We start from the raw sequence: 17,002 nt of genomic DNA on the forward strand, positions 1-17,002 counted from the left end.
TTGGGAGTCAAAATCATGAAATCTACTGGATATTCCCAAGAATCTAAGGAGACGGAAATATCTTCTAATACACCATCTGGTTTGATTATTGATCTATCTGCAAGTTGCAGTAAGGTGGGTGTAAAAAGAAGATTAGGAAGTTTAAGCTATTCCATAGTTTGTCTACTCATAATGTTGATAGCAGCCCCTAAGTCAATCAAAGTGTTTGGAATTTCTATCCCATTTATACGTGTTTTGACAATTGGACTACCTGGATCTACATACTTCTGCATGATAATTTTTCCCATCATGATATCTGCAATTTTTCCTACCAGGCGGATTCTTCTTGTGTCCCTTTGTTTCCTTCCTGGTCTTTTAAGACTCAACTCCTTTATTGTTTTCGCTAGAATAGGAATCTCTCTAATGGCTTGTAGCAACTGAATCTTGATACATACATTCTTTAATTCATCTAGAAAATCATAGTCAGACAACAAGATTTGTTTTTCCACCCCTTTGTCAATTTGTAATCTTTCAGGGAAAGGAGGCAAGGATGAAGATGTAGGTTGCTCAACTATAGGAGTTGTGGGGTTGACTCTTTTTCCTTTTTCTTTTTGAGTGATTGGGTTTTGAAGAGATGCTTCCTCAGGACCTTTATTGACTTTAAGAGAATCCTCCTCAAAGGTACCTTGCTCTTGCACATCTATAGAAGGTTTTTCTAAAATTCTACCAATCTGAGTTGGACATCATTAAGAGGAACAATCATATAGGTCCTTCTACCATGTAAGCATTCTGAGGATTTTTGTTGTTGGGATTTGGAAATGGCTGGGCTAGTAATTGATTTGTCTTTTGTTGAAATGGAAGCAAGATTTGAGAATTTGAATTTTATTGAGAAGGTTGTTGGTGTGGGAATGTCAATGAAAGTTGTGGGTTTTGATTTGGAATTGGTGGATTTTGTTGATTTTGAAAAGATGGAGGATATTAATAAAATTGAACAAATCTCCCATAAGGATTTTGCATCCCTTGCACCCATGATTGGTATGGATTTTGAGATTGGGGCCAAGGTTGTTGCCAAGAATTCCGATTTGGCGGGAGCTGAAAGTTCATAGGATTGTTAAATCCCTGATTTTGTTGCCATTGCCATGGTCTTCTTGAAACAAAACAAAGGGACTCTACTGAATTTGGCTCTTCCTGAAAGACAGCTTTGAGCCCAAGAATTGAAGGAAAATCCTTGGTCTCATGACTTTCTGAGCAAATCATACATGTTTCTACAACTTTTGCATCCAAGGGACATTCCCTTAGAGCATGTTTCTTTCTACATTTTGGACAAAATATGGCCAAGGCATCAGCTTCTACTTTCTGCTTTTTTTGTATTTTAAGGGTGTCTAGCTATTCACTAAGGCTCCCTAGAATATCAGTTTTGAACTCATCAAGCATATTGCCAATCTCTGCCCTACTTACTGATCCAATTGCAGATTTGTTTGCTCTAATAAGAGAAGGATCTCTCGGCCCTTTTCTAGTTTTATATTTTCCCCTTGAGAGATGGACACATAGTTCTGCTATGTCATGAAGTGGAATTTGAGAAATATCTCCCTTCCCCATCATGTTTAAAATATCTATCCATTCATCTCTAATGGATTTTAATAGAAGGGCTTTCAAGGTTTCCTCATCTAAATTACTCATTTTTTCTCTCTTTAAGTTGTATTGAAATCTTTCGAGTAAATCCTCCAAGTTTTCTCTTCTCTTTGCATCATCTTGAATACCTCATCCTTACGATTGGTGGGCATACAATAATCCAGATATCTATCCAAAAATGTTTGTTTCATATCATTCCAAGTCCTAATAGATTGAGTGACTAATCCCATGAACCATTTCAAAGCAGCTCCTTTCAATGTTGAAGGAAACAGTTTGAGTTTTTGAGAGTCTTCCATATAATCATAGGTTCAGCACAAGACTTCAAACTCAAATAGAAATGTTTCAAGATCCTCACTTCGCAACCCATAAAAGTTTGGGAGGAAAGATGGTGAAATGTTTTTCATTGTTGTATGAGTTTCCTCAACGTCTATAGGGAATCCAAATGAGTTATCTCCATCCCTATTTCCCCCATTGTTACCTCTACCTCCTCCATTATTTCCTCTTCCTCTACCTCTACCCCCTCCTCCAAATCCATTTACTACTTCCTCTGTCATGATAGTTTCCTCAAAGTCCTCATAGTCCTTTAATTCTTCTATTAATGGTGAATGAGGAAGAGTTTCTCCCTCCTCTTCTTCAGGTGATTGTACTTTTCTGATTACAATATGTTCGCCTGTAGAAGTGGAGAAAGGTTCTTCTCCTAGATCAAATTTAGTAAATAATGTGGAAGAATCTCCTAATTCGGCTGTTGCCCCTTGAATTCCAGGAATCCTAAGGCTAGGAGTATGAGTCAGAGATGATGGAGGTGTGTCTTGTCTATGCCTTGAAGTAGCTGGAGTTGTGCAAATTGAACTTTTGGCCCTAGCTATAAACCTTCCCCTATAATCTCTTGCTCTATGCATGTCATTTTTTTATTATTTTTAGGTCGAGCTAAAAATTCTCTTTCTGATCTTCTAGGTCACACTAGGTGGAAGAAGAGAGCATAATCAAAAAATTATTAAACTAATAACTCTCTTTTCTGATCCTCCAGATCACACTAGGTGCAAGAGGAGAGCATACTTCAAGAAGTTATCAATTTTTCCCTTCTTCTTTTTTTTTGTAAGAGATCGGCTACCTAGTTACACTTCCCTGGCAACGGCGCCAAAATGTTTAGTCAATTTAGTATGTCATAAATTGCTACATTAATTATCAATCCAGGAGTCGTAAATTGATGAAGTGTGGTGCACTAAATGTGCAAGACAACCTCTTTCTTACTTTTTATTGTTTTCAATTTTATCTTGTTTTTGGGGGTTTTTATCTTGGTTTGTCTCCTAATGCAAATGGAAATCCTATTCCTAAGTTTTAAGAATACTTTAGAAGGCAAGTTTGGGTATAGATTTTAAGGCAATTATGTCCTTTATGATGACTTCCAAAACTTAACACTTTAGAAGATCTCAAAATAGTCTAGTGATGAAATTAATACTTTGAACAAGAATGTAAATGTGCAGCTACTTGAATCAAATAAATAATGAACTACTGATCATGAAATCTCTATCTCTATTGTTCATCTAAATACAGAAATAAAAGTTAAGTTATTGCACTCAAACAAATCAAAAACTACAAACTAATAAAAGTAAAACCAATTCACTTCATTTATAGTCTGATAGCTCGCCAAGTAGCTTTTCGGGGTTAAGCCATGGCTCTGGAGATAACGTCAATAAGATGAGGAATTGATATCTAAATCATCTACTTGCAAATAAAAATAAAATCAAGTCTCTTCACTTATGGTCTGATAGCTCGCCAACTAGCTTTTCCAGGGTAAGCCATGGCTCTGGAGATAATGTCAATAACATGAAGAATCAAATCACTTCACTCAAAATCCGATAGCTCGCCAAGTAGCTTTTCAGGGTTAAGCCATGGCTCTAGAGATAACGTTAAATGACATGAAGAATTTGATATTTAAACTAACTATCAACAGCAAATGAATAAGACTGAAATCAAAGCATAACTGAAATTGAAAGCTAAGAAAAACAAAGTCAGCAGAGAGGACAATCTCATGTCAATATTTACTGCAAAAATTGTATGAAAATGCCCGGGCCTATCCTAACCTGAAACACACTGATCAGTGTTAGCACAAATATACAATGCTTGGAAAATCATGTACAGGAATGAAACATTAACACTATAACTGAAATGTGAAATATACACAAGTGCATAGGCTACGAAATATTTACAATGAAAATAAAACAATGGCACATGAAAACTTTACAGAATTAAAAGAACGAAACCTTAGCCAGCAGGGGCCCTCTTCATGGCCTTGGTTAACACGCTATCAAACCGAAATTATGCTCACGCAGTCATATAAAACAGAGTTGTATTGTATTGCAAAACAGAGGAAGCTCTCGTTACAACAGCAAGACTGGTGTCATGGCAGAGTTCATAAACTTAACAGCAAGATTACATCCAAAAAAACTAACTCTACATGCGTTTGCAAACGCGTTATTTATAAGGGAAATTACATAACAATTTTCCTATGAAACTACTTCAGCAGAAGACACGTAAAAAGATAGCATCCGTGAGCTTAGCATGATGGTTGCCAAGATCATTCAATCTGCCAAAAGGTGGCTGTTGGATTTGCATTGTGGGGGTAGTCTACAGCTGTCAAAATGTGTCCATGGATCTAGGAACGGTCTCGGACCCTTTACGTGTTGAAACAGAGACCTGTTTGTCGTAGAACTCCTTCGTTTGACAACCATTTGACCAAGGCTTTCCTTTACGAATCTGGCTAAGCCAATAGGACCTGGTCCATATCCAGATCATTTCTGACCTGCCCCCGTGCCTCGTTTTGCTTGATGACACCTGTAATATAGAGATAAAAAAAATAGCTTCAGAAAGTCGAGTCAGCTATGGAAAGTGGATGCATTCCGCAGCTGATGAGAAAAATCTAAGTCAAATAGAAAACACAAAAACATAGTTAGAAAACCACTTAAATGTACACTCAGAATCAATATGTAATGATTTTTTCGATAGTTTGTGAGGCACTGGTGAGGGGAAAAAGTCTCGAAAAGTGTGTAGAAGAGATGTAGTATCAGGGCTCAACAATTGCAACCTCCAATCTTAGAAACAACTCAAAGAATCCTAGTAAAACCTTAGAGGTAAATGATTCCAATATACCGCAGCAGATAAATCCTCAAAAGGAAATAAAAAAGGTAAAGGAAAAGCTAAGTAGGATACCCTCAAATAGGATTCCCAAAAATATTAACTTGACGATTCATCAAAGCAAAATCCTAAATATCCTTGCCTTATTTGTGATGAAGATCATTACACTAAGGATTTCCCCCGACGTGTTGAAGTAATTCGTCTTCTGAAAGGCACCATAGGGACAACAACTATGCTAAAGGAACCTTTCCCATCTCAGTGGACGCAAATGGTAGACCAACCCTATGCTCAGACCTCTGGAAGCTCTCAAGTGTTCATGAGTGGATCAGAACCTATTTTCATAGCCACCATATCAAGATATTATCCACCTCTTGAAAGACCCATGGTGGAGAAACATGCCCACTAATATACCCTCTTCCTCCACTTCACCCAAGTCCGGTCCTCTCCATATCAAGAAACCTAGCACTGATTCCATAAGCCGACCACCCCCTAAAGGTGTTATTCGGAAATCGTCTTGCAATCCAAATATGCAAGTTGCCCAACACTGCAATATTGTAGAATATTTGGCTCAAGCACCCTCGGTGATGTTAGCTTTGGAAGTCCTTCAAATGTGTCCCTCACAACGGAAGGCTTTGTTATCCGCCATTGGAGGAATTGATCCCATGGATTCCATCTTGATGGCTTTTGATCTTGAGAATCATGTCCCTTGCCTACCACCTCAACTTTATTTTCTCATACAAGTTGTCATTATGGGAAAAACTATTCACCAAAATATTTTTGATGAAGGAGCCTCTACGTACATTATGTCCTTATCATGTTGGAAGGCCATTGGCTCCCCTCCTCTCAACTAGTCCTCGAATAATTTGGAAGCTTTCGATGGTAGAGGTTTTTGACCGTATGGCATTCTCAACTCCTTACCCATTCAGTTGAAAGAAAAAACCGTCAATTTGGAAGTAGAGGTTGTTAACGCAAATCTCAATTATAACCTTCTACTTGGACGAAGCTGGACTCATGCAATGTTTTGTGTGGTCTCTTCTCTTTTTTGTGTACTATGTTTTCCCCACCAAGTGAAAATTGTCACTGTAGACCAATTGGGCTTCTTTCCCTCTGTCTCTTCAACCGATAATGTACCTTATGTTGGGAAAATCAGTGTTCCTTGTGAAAATGTCGAGGTAGGTCTTTTTAAAGACTCCTCCTTAATGGGAACATTTTCCCTTCCTGCCCCAACAATGTTGCCTCAGTTAACATGATCACATCTAGTAATATTGACCCTTGTATCATCCCTAGCCCTGATTAGATTAATAATTTTTGTGATGCCATGTTGCTTAGCTCCATCGAACAAGCTTACCAAGCTGTCCTTATGGCATCTGCGGATGCACTGAAACCAATGACCGATTGAATATGGTCCTAGACTCATATTCGCTAACTTCTTGGCTTGGTTATTTGGATTCTGAATATCCTTTCAATAAGACTTTTTCCACTGATGAAAGCATTGTTGAATTCATGTCTCTTGAAGAAAACCATTGGAATGATATTCATCATCGTTCCTCTTTTCTTCCTAGCCATGGTGTGATTCCTACTTGTCTAGATACTTTAGTTTCCCCTAGAATGACTGCTCCTTTTCGGACACCCATCTTAGATCACGAAGTGTTGTCTAAAGGAAATTTGGGAAACATCTCGACAACCATGCCCATCGACATCTCTGTGGAACCAAGGATAGTCAAAAAATTCACATATTATGATGGAAATCGTTAATTTTGCGTGGATACTTTGTACATTAGTGTGTATTTCATTAGTGTGCAGTATTTTGGTGTGATTGTTTGTGTTTTTTCAAACATGTTTTACCCTGGTTACCGCGTGTTCCACTTGGTTTGTAGATGTCGACGAACCATCTTCCTTATGTTGGTTTTGCCGATGGCACTTGCCATAGTACACAAAATTTGTCTTTCACTATGTGGGCACTCTTTGCTCCCAATAATGAGTTAGTGAGTTTACAGGGTATCAATTTAGGTCATACAATTAATAACATAGCTGAATATAGTGCAGTCATCGAACTATTGGCATGAGCTATTGCTCTTGGTATTAGAGAATTAGTTGTTAAACTTGATTCACAACTCATTGTTCTACAATTAAACGAGAATTATTCTGTCAGAAAGAATGTATTTGCGTGTTCGTCTCTTGGAAAGAAATTTTGATTACATCACATATCAACACATTCTAAGACATCTAAATACATTGATAGAAGCATTAGCTAACTATTTTTTAGATCGACATTTGAAACATATGTAAAAATGAAAACCATAACGTAATAGGAACATCAAGTACATAAGGTAAAACATGTATGTATATATATCTATATATATATATATATATATATATATATATCTATATATATATATATATATATATAGATAGATATAGATATATATATATAAGGTTTGCAAAATGTTTATTACATCAAAAATCAAAACTTGTGTTCTGAGACACATGGCTTCTCGAGCCTACATAAGTGCAGAAAATAAAACTGGAGACATGGCTATCCACCAACATGGTGCTCATGATAGCATGAAACAACTCTAATAACTCAGCCTAACAGTCGTTGATAATCCTACGGTATGCCTCTGATACAAAAGTGGCACCTCATCAATCGTAGCATACTCTAGAATGCCTCTCGTCTAGGTCTCCGGGTTGCATTCCACCTCTACCATGAGATCAAATCCCTCCTCATAGGGTGCATCCTCAACTTGCCGTGATACCCTCCTCTCTATTGGAGAAACCCTTGGAGGTCTCTCTAGTCCCACACCTGCAAAATATCATAAGTCTCAATCTCAGTTCACATAATGAAAAAAATCAAAAAAATTTGAAAAAATAAAAAATTAGTTTTTTATCTGAGTTGGTCCACTATGCTCTAGGTGGTAGTGGGAGATCGGGATTTTCCTGGAAATTTATACCGGCATAGGACCTATCACTACCATGACGAGCTATTGTTGTATCCATCCAAAGAACATTGGGGGAAGGACATATGTTGACCACCTCCATGACGAGGCTTCAACTCACCCCACCTCAGTAGACATGGATCCCTAGCTCCAGGAGCTTCCACATAGACCCACTGATATCTGAACAATGGGATACACTCTAGGAATAACGTTGCCAAAATTGATCTGTAACCAAACTATTTAAGTCTCCCTATCTTGCATTTGGTGAGATAGTCTTTCATGTTGACTAGTAGTCCTTCGCACCAATTAAACATTGTAGGACTAAGACAATCTATCGCATACTGGAAGTGAGACTTTCTCTCTTTGTGCAGAGACTGGGTCCCCATCTACTCAGACTCTAGTAAGTAGAATTGTTCTCAATGGAAGGTTTGTGATAGTTTTGATATCAATCTTCCCACTCTTTCTCTTGCGAGAACCTAGGCAATGTCTAGGTATCAACATGTCAGTAGTCTCTCCTCCATTATGAGAACAAGACAATTGAACTCGTTGTCCCCTACTGGAAAAACCTGTGATGAAATAAATGTCTGCAATTTCTATTTCGAGCTCTTGGTCTCATATGATGAACATCTGGCATTCTACGTCCCACCATCCTACCAAGTGTTGCATTAATTCCATCCGGGGATACAGAAGAATTTGAGAAATCCACATGCCTGAAGAGCCCTTATGCAATTTATATCTTGTGTCGCTTGATGGCCTTCCACTTCATGACCTCTTTCCTTCCACTCAATAACTAATTTCTCCAGCAAATGACATGTGAAAGATCAATGACCAGAGTTTTAATTAGCTTCTACGGAGGAAAATATTCAAAATAGTCAGTGGTTTTGAAGATCTATTGAAAACAATATGTTTCACGGTGTTAACACATATGTTTATAATTTCTTCCAGGCTTCCAGCGCGATGGCACCGTTGAGCTCAGGGAGAGCAGCGTGCGTTCGATGGATAAAACTCACGTTGATCACCTTCGACATAATTTTTTTTTCAATCCCTCCTAAATACCTATCCCGCAGTTGAAATCACTTAAAAATACTATCAAATTGTAGAGGAAGGACATATCTCTTACCTACAGCAAGCAGTTTGTCGAACAATGCCCTGGATCGATCATGCTCCTCACCTTAAGATCGTGGAGATTTGGGGTAAATTGTGTCTTCCAAATTACAAAATGGTAAATGGTAAATTTGTTTTTAATTTTTTTAGTTTATATAAACTTTTTAAAGTATTTTTAGCATTTAGGGAATGTTTTTACCTATATTTTAATATTTTTCTCGAAATGGGTAACGTTTGTTCACATGTGTAGCGGCAAGTTATGGCTTGTTGGCAACGATAATCAATTTTGACCGAAAAATCGAGTTTTATTTTATCTCTTTTTCGAACTCGTAAAAAACAAACGAAAAAGGAACCCCCCTGGTGTCATCTTTGAACTCTTTCCTGACTCTCGAAATATGAAAATATTGTTGAGTACTTGTCATTTCTAACTCGTTAAAGTAAATGAAATGACGTCTACTGAGTATAGGTTTAACCCTTTTCCACACTGAGATTGACTAATGTATGAAAAAGGAATACCTTAGTCAAACGCAACTAAGAGGTTCTCTTGAATGTTGTTTTCTACCTTTTCGTATTCAAGAGGCTATCTACGAAAAGGGACCTCTGGAGTTTCCATTTTGCCTCTTTTTCAAACTCTCTAAACATGAAAACGATGTCAAGTTACCCCTCCATCAAACTCGTAAAACTGAAATGAAAAAGGATTTGTCACCATGAAGAGACCAAGCTACTACTTCCTACTGCTCGTTAAAAACACTAGGATGGATTCAGTTGAAGTATGAACTTATACGACAAGCATTTGCTATCCTCTTCTAGCTTGAGATAAAAAATAATGAGGTAGTCACTAGAAATAGTGGAAATAAACATGTCCTGTATTTTGTATAAAGGAAACATGTCGCTCTTGAAGATGACACTTATCTGTTGCTCGTGTCGGGTTTGGGGTTATCCTCACTTCATCACTTGCCTTCCTGGGTTTTGGGAATCCATTTGTCACTCATATAATTATATCATATTTTCATCATGACCTATAATCCTATGTTGAGTCAAATGTTTCCAAAGTCCAGAGTTGTGTCATCGATATGTTCAAGAGAAGTCCCATCTACACTTCAAACTATTTATACCCTGTTTGACTTTTTTGCAACAATCCTGAATCACTATTACTAATTCTGCAAAATTCATATGTTTCATGTCGATGATGTGGGAAACATTATGGCCCTCCTTCGACAGATCACTTCCTGTCGACTCCAACTCATTATCCAGGAAGGTGATCTAAAAACTCCCTTTCAGTACCTTGGAGCTTGCATACTTAAATGGTAGGTTCTTTACATTCAACGATAGATTCACATCATTGGCCTTCGATCAAATGATATTTCGAGTGTTCGACTTCAACTTCCTTGTTCACACTCGTGGATTGTGTTGTTGTACCTTGAGAGCCATTGCCATTATTGGTGGTTTCTCTCGTGCCTATTTTTGTTTCACATCATTGACTGGTAATCAAGTGATTTTCTACCATATTCGACTATGACACGTCTATTCACGTGGTGGGATTTGTACTTTGATTGGGTCGAGACAGAGATGAAGACCGTGGGTTTCGTTTGATAAATCTAGGCTACGTGGAGTAATTAGCAATTCATGATTGTACACATGATTCCTTCTATACATATGGTTTCGTCCATGGCATGGGTCCATATATATGATCCCTTCTGTTTTGATGCTTACGTCCATACCATGGATCCATACACATGATCCTTTCTATTCGGATGATTGCGTCCATGTTGTGGATCCATACACATGATCCCTTTTATTCGAATGGTTGTGTCCATGCCATGGATTCCTGTATTGTTAGGTGCCTATTCATAGATGTATTATTAGGTATACTTACATCACAGATGTCAGATATATTGTATCATGCTTGCTTTACAGGTCTCCTAACGATGTTTCTTCGGGTCCTTGTCTTGACTTATAAAGCATTTCACCAATCACTTCCTATTCTTCCTTCATACTTTAGGGGGCATCTGTTACACAGTATTTTGTCACACTTCCCCCCCTATATCCTGAAGTGTCAAAATGACGAAAGCTTTCAATGTATTCACCATGAAACATATACAAAAGCATTCCTAAATAAAAGAAGAAAAATTGCCTGGAAAGAGTTTCTGATAAAACTTGTCAAAAACGTAGTTTTCAAGATTAGCGCGTTTTGCTCCACTAGTGACCCATGCTGGTAACTTATTAAACTATGTTGAACTAGTGCTGCCAGCACGGATTTTATAAGGACAACCCACGTTGAACCTCTTTAGGTAGTTTTTCCTAAAGTGGAGGAGAAGTTTCTCTTACTAAAAGTCTCGAGAACGACGAGCTGGTTACAGGTGAATAAGGATTAGAGCAAGATCTCCCATTCTTGGTCCTTGATCCTACTTTCATGGATCTTTCCCTTGAGTTGTGTAACCTCTCCCTCCTTTTATGGATCCTTAACTCCCTCTCCTTCCCTATAAATGAGATCCCTACCATCCACAACTGGTTGACTATTGCTTGGTTTCATTCCTATGTGTTACAGATCCATTTGGGCACATCAAACCCAACTTACAGATCGATACTATTAGGGCCCATCAACCCCTAATGCAGTTGTTACATGCCCTAAAATAATTTAAACATCAAAATGCCTCACTTCCCAAGAAGTTCCATCACTAAAAACATCCAAAAACTGCCTCTAAGAAGATCAACATGGGTAGGCTTTCATTAGAGTGCACTGCAGTGCAGCCCAATACACTACCAGGGTGGATCAACACAGGTAGATACACTACCAAGGTGCACTATAGTGCAGCCAATACATTGTCAGTGTGCATTACAACGCACTTGGTCTCTCTTTGGCCTACGCTGGGCAAATTTGAGAAATTTCCATGAAAGTTTGAAGATTCCTTATCCATTGGAAGCCTCTAGATGTTTCTCAATGCCACTTACTCCTTTGAGTTCGCATTTGGATGAGGAAGGGAATAAGGAAACATCAATCCCCTATCCCTTCTTCCATGGAACTTATTTCTAAATTTAGAAAGGCATTCATTATCACCATTGATGGCATAACCTCCTTCACTCACCTATAAATAGATCACTCATCTAAGAGATCAAGGGCTGAAAAATATTGAGTTGTAAGGAGATGCTAGTGATATGAGATTAGAATTGAGTGCAAGTATTGTAATAGTGTTGGAGTGTCTTGCTTGTCGTCAGGTGAAGAGGAATTGAATTGGAAGAGTGTCACTGGATCGAGCTCATATGGGTTGTAATATTTCCTCTTATCAATAAACTTTTCAAGACTTTTTCCTTACACTTGTGTTATATGTTAATGCTTTCATATGTATATCATGTTCTTGATTCCATGTTATTTATAAGCAATAGATCATTATCATTTGCCTTGATGGGTTTTTGTTTATGTGTTTGTGCAGGTACTTTCCAAGCAGCTTAACTACGAAAAGGAGTAGCAAGATCGGTCAAGGGAGACAAGGAGCTAGCGAAAACTACAAGTAGGTTTCTCTTCTCTCTTGTTTTATCTGTTGATTATAGAAAAGGTTGATATTAATTTGTCTGTTGTTTCTAGACCTGCTACTAGATCTAGAGGATTAGGCATTTGTCCAAGAACACTAAATATTCCCGAAACAAATTGGCAACCATAGTGGGAGCGATTATCCATCTTAGTATCTTATCCACCTCCTTAGACACCTTGACATACTTTACTTGTTGTAATTCAGCCTTTTTCATTGAATTTTGGTCAAAATTTGAGGTTAGATGACTCTTGAGTGGTCTCACAGGAATCAGCGCAGGCTAGCCTTAGAGACAGTGCTCTGTTGTTAGGCCCCTATACTACTAGTGTAACCCCTTATTGTTATTAGTATAACCCACTTATTATATTGATGTACCCATGTAGTGCCCATATTGTTACTATTGTGCCCCATAGAAGCCCATTATTGTTATTATTGTGCCCTTACATTATTATTGTTATGTCGGCTCTGATTATGTTATGACCCCTTAAACTCCTATATATAGAAAGGAGGTCTTTTCATTTGTATCATCGAAGAATTGTTAATTTATGTAATGTAAAGGAGGTTGCCCCCTCGAAGAGGCTGAATTCTAAGGCGTTGATCTATCTTTTCTATCTTTTCTTGAGCTGGTTTCATAACATTTGGTATCAGAGCTTTGGATTCTAGGGTTTTGCTGCTCCAAACAGGGCATCGTGGCATTTTCGCTATAACTTTTTTTCTGTGACGTTTAAGAAGTCGCAAAAAAACCCATTTTAGAAGAAATCGTTCTAAACCTTGGGTCCGAATTTCAGAATTTTTCACGCGATATGTGCGGAGATATGATCTGAGGAAATTAGTCTTTTTCCAGACTCCTAAATTACATTCAAAACAGGTGACCTGGGGAAAATCGTCATGATTTTCTCTCTGGGGATCGGATTGAAATTTCGTAAGAAGGTACAGAAAGAGGACGGACTGTAGTTTCTTGTATGCATTTTTCAGATCCAAAGGTTGAAACAGTGACTCGTGGCACGTCGTACAAGTTCGCTCTACTGAACTAGTCTATAATCAGGTCATCTTGGGATATTGTGTATAACTATTTCTTGGAGAATCCAATTTGGATCTGACTGGTGGCATTGGAATGAGGAAATAGAGGGCTACTACAGATCACAATTTTAGAACTTAAAGATCTTAAAGTACAAAGTTATAGTCGTTTCAAGGTAGAGCTCCTAAAATCAAGAAAAAGCAAGATGAGGAAGTTTGATGGCAAGGATCCGGTAAATTGGATACTTCAGATGGAGCAATATTTTGATATACATGGTGTACAACTGTTACAAAAGGTATGTATTGCATCTTCATATTTAGAACCAAATCAATTTTTATGGTACAAAGGGTTTTGTTCTCGTAAACAACTTGTTACGTGGTCAATTTTCACAGAGGAAATGATAGCACATTATGAGGATACAAAGAGCAACACCTTCTTTAGAGCAACACCACAACAATTGGAAAGAGTAAAAGGGCTTTGTGACATAGTGGAAATAAAAATTATGGAAACCAGGAAGTGTACCCCTCACAACTATAAAGATGGAAGTGTTGTTTCTCCTAGCCTTCCTCAACCTACAAGGGTTACACCACAACAATTGGAAGAAAAAAGAGAAAAAGGGCTTTGTTACAATTGTGATAGCAAATGCACTAAAGGTCATAAGTGTGCTGAGAAGAAATTATTTTACATAGAATATGAAGAGGAGGAAGAAAAGTATCAAGAAACAACAAAAGAAGAAGATATACGCCAGGACCCCACCCTAGAGAAAGAAGAAATGAATCAGACCATATCTTGTAAAGCATTGGAAAGAATTACCACTCCTCAAACTCTCAAGATAGAAGGACATATCAAGAAGAAAAAGGTGCAAGAAGTGAAAGATCACATCGAGAAAGAAGAAATGAATCCAACCATATCTTGTAATTCATTGTTCGAAATTACCACTCCTCAAACTATCAACATAGAAGGACATATAAAGAAGAAAAATGTTCAAGAAGTGAAAGATCACATCGAGCATCAAGAAATAAATCCGACCATATCTTGTAAAGGATTGGAAGAAATTACCACTCCTTAAACTCTAGAGATAGAAGGACATATCAAGAAGAAAAAGGTTCAAGCAGTGAAAGATCACATCGAGCATCAACAACAAGTTCTCCAACTTTTAAAGGATAACGCCACTTCGGTGCAAAATTAAACGAAACAACAGGCACTTAAAAAAATGGCGACCTTACCGAATGGGAAGACTCTTCAAGGATGAGGATGTGGAAGCATTGTTTTGTGCTATTTATATTATCCAACCAGATTGGATAAATTAAGCAAGGGATGAATGGAAGAAGGACGAAGAAGTATGGCCACTTATTCAAAAGTTGCAAAAGCTCCTAATTCAAACAATATTGCCAGAAATTAAAGAGGAAGGAAAAATCATATTGGAACCTGGAGCAGCCACAAAAACAAGAACCTGATAGCTACGAAATCGATCAATTTCAGAGTATCTCATCAAGTGGAAGAACTTACCCGCTGAATATTCCACATGGGAGGACAAGAATTTTATACAGAAGCATCAATAACTATTCAAGCGTTGAGGACAACGCTTTTTGAAGGAGGGGGGCATGTTAGGCCCCTATACTACTAGTGTAACCCCTTATTGTTATTAGTATAACCCACTTATTATATTGATGTACCCATGTAGTGCCCATATTGTTACTATTGTGCCCCATAGAAGCCCATTATTGTTATTATTGTGCCCTTACATTATTATTGTTATGTTGGCTCTGATTATGTTATGACCCCTTAGACTCCTATATATAGAAAGGAGGTCTTTTCATTTGTATCATCGAAAAAAAATTCATTTATTTAATGTAAAGGAGGTTGCCCCCTCGAAGAGGCTGAATTCTAAGGCGTTGATCTATCTTTTCTATATTTTCTTGAGCTAGTTTCATAACATCTGTAGCGTAGTTAGGCCTTCTTTGACCTGCGCTGATTAAGCTTGGAATATTTTAATCAACCCAGTTTGGCCCTCTTTGACCTGTGTTGATCAGTGCAGATTGGCCCTCTTTGACCTGCGCTGATCAGTTTTGAAATCTTTGATATCAGTGAAGTACTTAGTGAGAGCCAGTGCTCTGCAGCGCAGTTAGCCCCTCTGTGACCTGCGCTGATCAAGCTTAGGTTAAATTCCCACCTTTGGATTGAGTTTTTTCCAAAATTCTTATGATTGCTTGCTTGTTGAAAATCAATGATGTCTTATCTCTGAAAACAGTCTTTTCATCTCCTTAGCCAGCCCTACTTTGATTGGATTGATTAATGTTTCTTTAATGTTTTATTTGTCATTATCAGTCTATAGTCAAAGTTAGTTTTTGGTCAATTGATCTTTAGCAAAAGAAAGTGTCGTAAAATCATCTTTTTCTTCAAAAATTGAATTGTCGTCAAATATTCATTCATGAAATATCAATTGGTTGATATGTGCATATGATTAGTCTTCTCATTGAAAGTGTTGCAATTCCTCATTTCTTTGAAAACGAAAGTGTCATAGAGTCTTCCTTGAAAAAAAACTGTAAATGAACCTGCATTCCATCCACTTGATAGCCATGAGTAGTCTACTTAGGTGAATGTAATGAAGTTTGGGGGGCATGCACCTAATGGTAAAGTTAAGTTTCCCTGTAGGTTATGTGAAGGGAATCACCCCATTCACTTTTGTCCCTATCTGGACGAAGCCAAAAAAGTGTTGGATAACCATCCTGCTTCACCACAGCGACTTCCATCTGGTTACAGGAGACTCTCCCTTTCATCATGTTGGGGGCATGTAAACCAATCTCCAGCATATTTTTTCGTTTTAAGCTTGTGTAAACATGAAACTGAATCCAAGCATAGTTCCCTATGGTTCAAGCTTGTGTAAAAATGAACCCATTTCCATTTTAACCCTTGTGATTGCCATTCTATCATCCTTTTTGCCAGATGAGCCTTGGTTGTTTTCATCCCATTGCCACCATCCCTTTGGCCGATCATACACTTTCACTTGGTTGTTTACCCATTTTGAGGAACAGTTGCAAAGAGTGGTCTTATTAGCCAGCCTCTTCACATAAATCAACATGTTTTGAGAAGTTCCAACATCACCGGAACCAATTGCTACCCTAGACCACTCGTTCGTCAAAATTGGAGTCCTCTTTAAACTCTTTTTAGACTCTCTAAATATGAAAATATTGTCGAGCGCTTGTCTATTCCAGCTCGTTAAAGGATTGGAAATGATATCTCTCTTGTATTATTTTGCATACATCAATGGCAGGTTTCTCGCTTCCGGTGATAGGTTGACATCATTGACCTTCGACCGAAAGACTTTGTATGGTGTTCAACATCAAATCATTTATTCACACCATGTGAAATGTACTATAGTACCCTGAGGGTCATTATCATTATCGATGATTCCTCTCACGTCTGTTAACAACTTACATCATTGGTTGGTAATCAGACGATGTCTTTCCACGTTCGAATTCAAAACATCTATTCACATGATTAGACTTGTACTTGAGCAAAAGATTGAATGAGATTGAAGACCCCGGATCTAGTTTCATCCATCCCAGCTGCGATATTTTCAGGAGTACTAAATCAAATGTTCAATGGCCTTACATCCATGTTCAACCATTTATGGGTCTATATCTGTAGATGACTATATTTGTAGATGT

The sequence above is a fragment of the Pinus tabuliformis genome, chromosome 3_1 (genome assembly GCF_031772625.1).
Source record: "Pinus tabuliformis cultivar Carrire ecotype Pingquan chromosome 3_1, CPIR1, whole genome shotgun sequence".
NCBI classification, from domain to species: Eukaryota; Viridiplantae; Streptophyta; class Pinopsida; order Pinales; family Pinaceae; genus Pinus; species Pinus tabuliformis.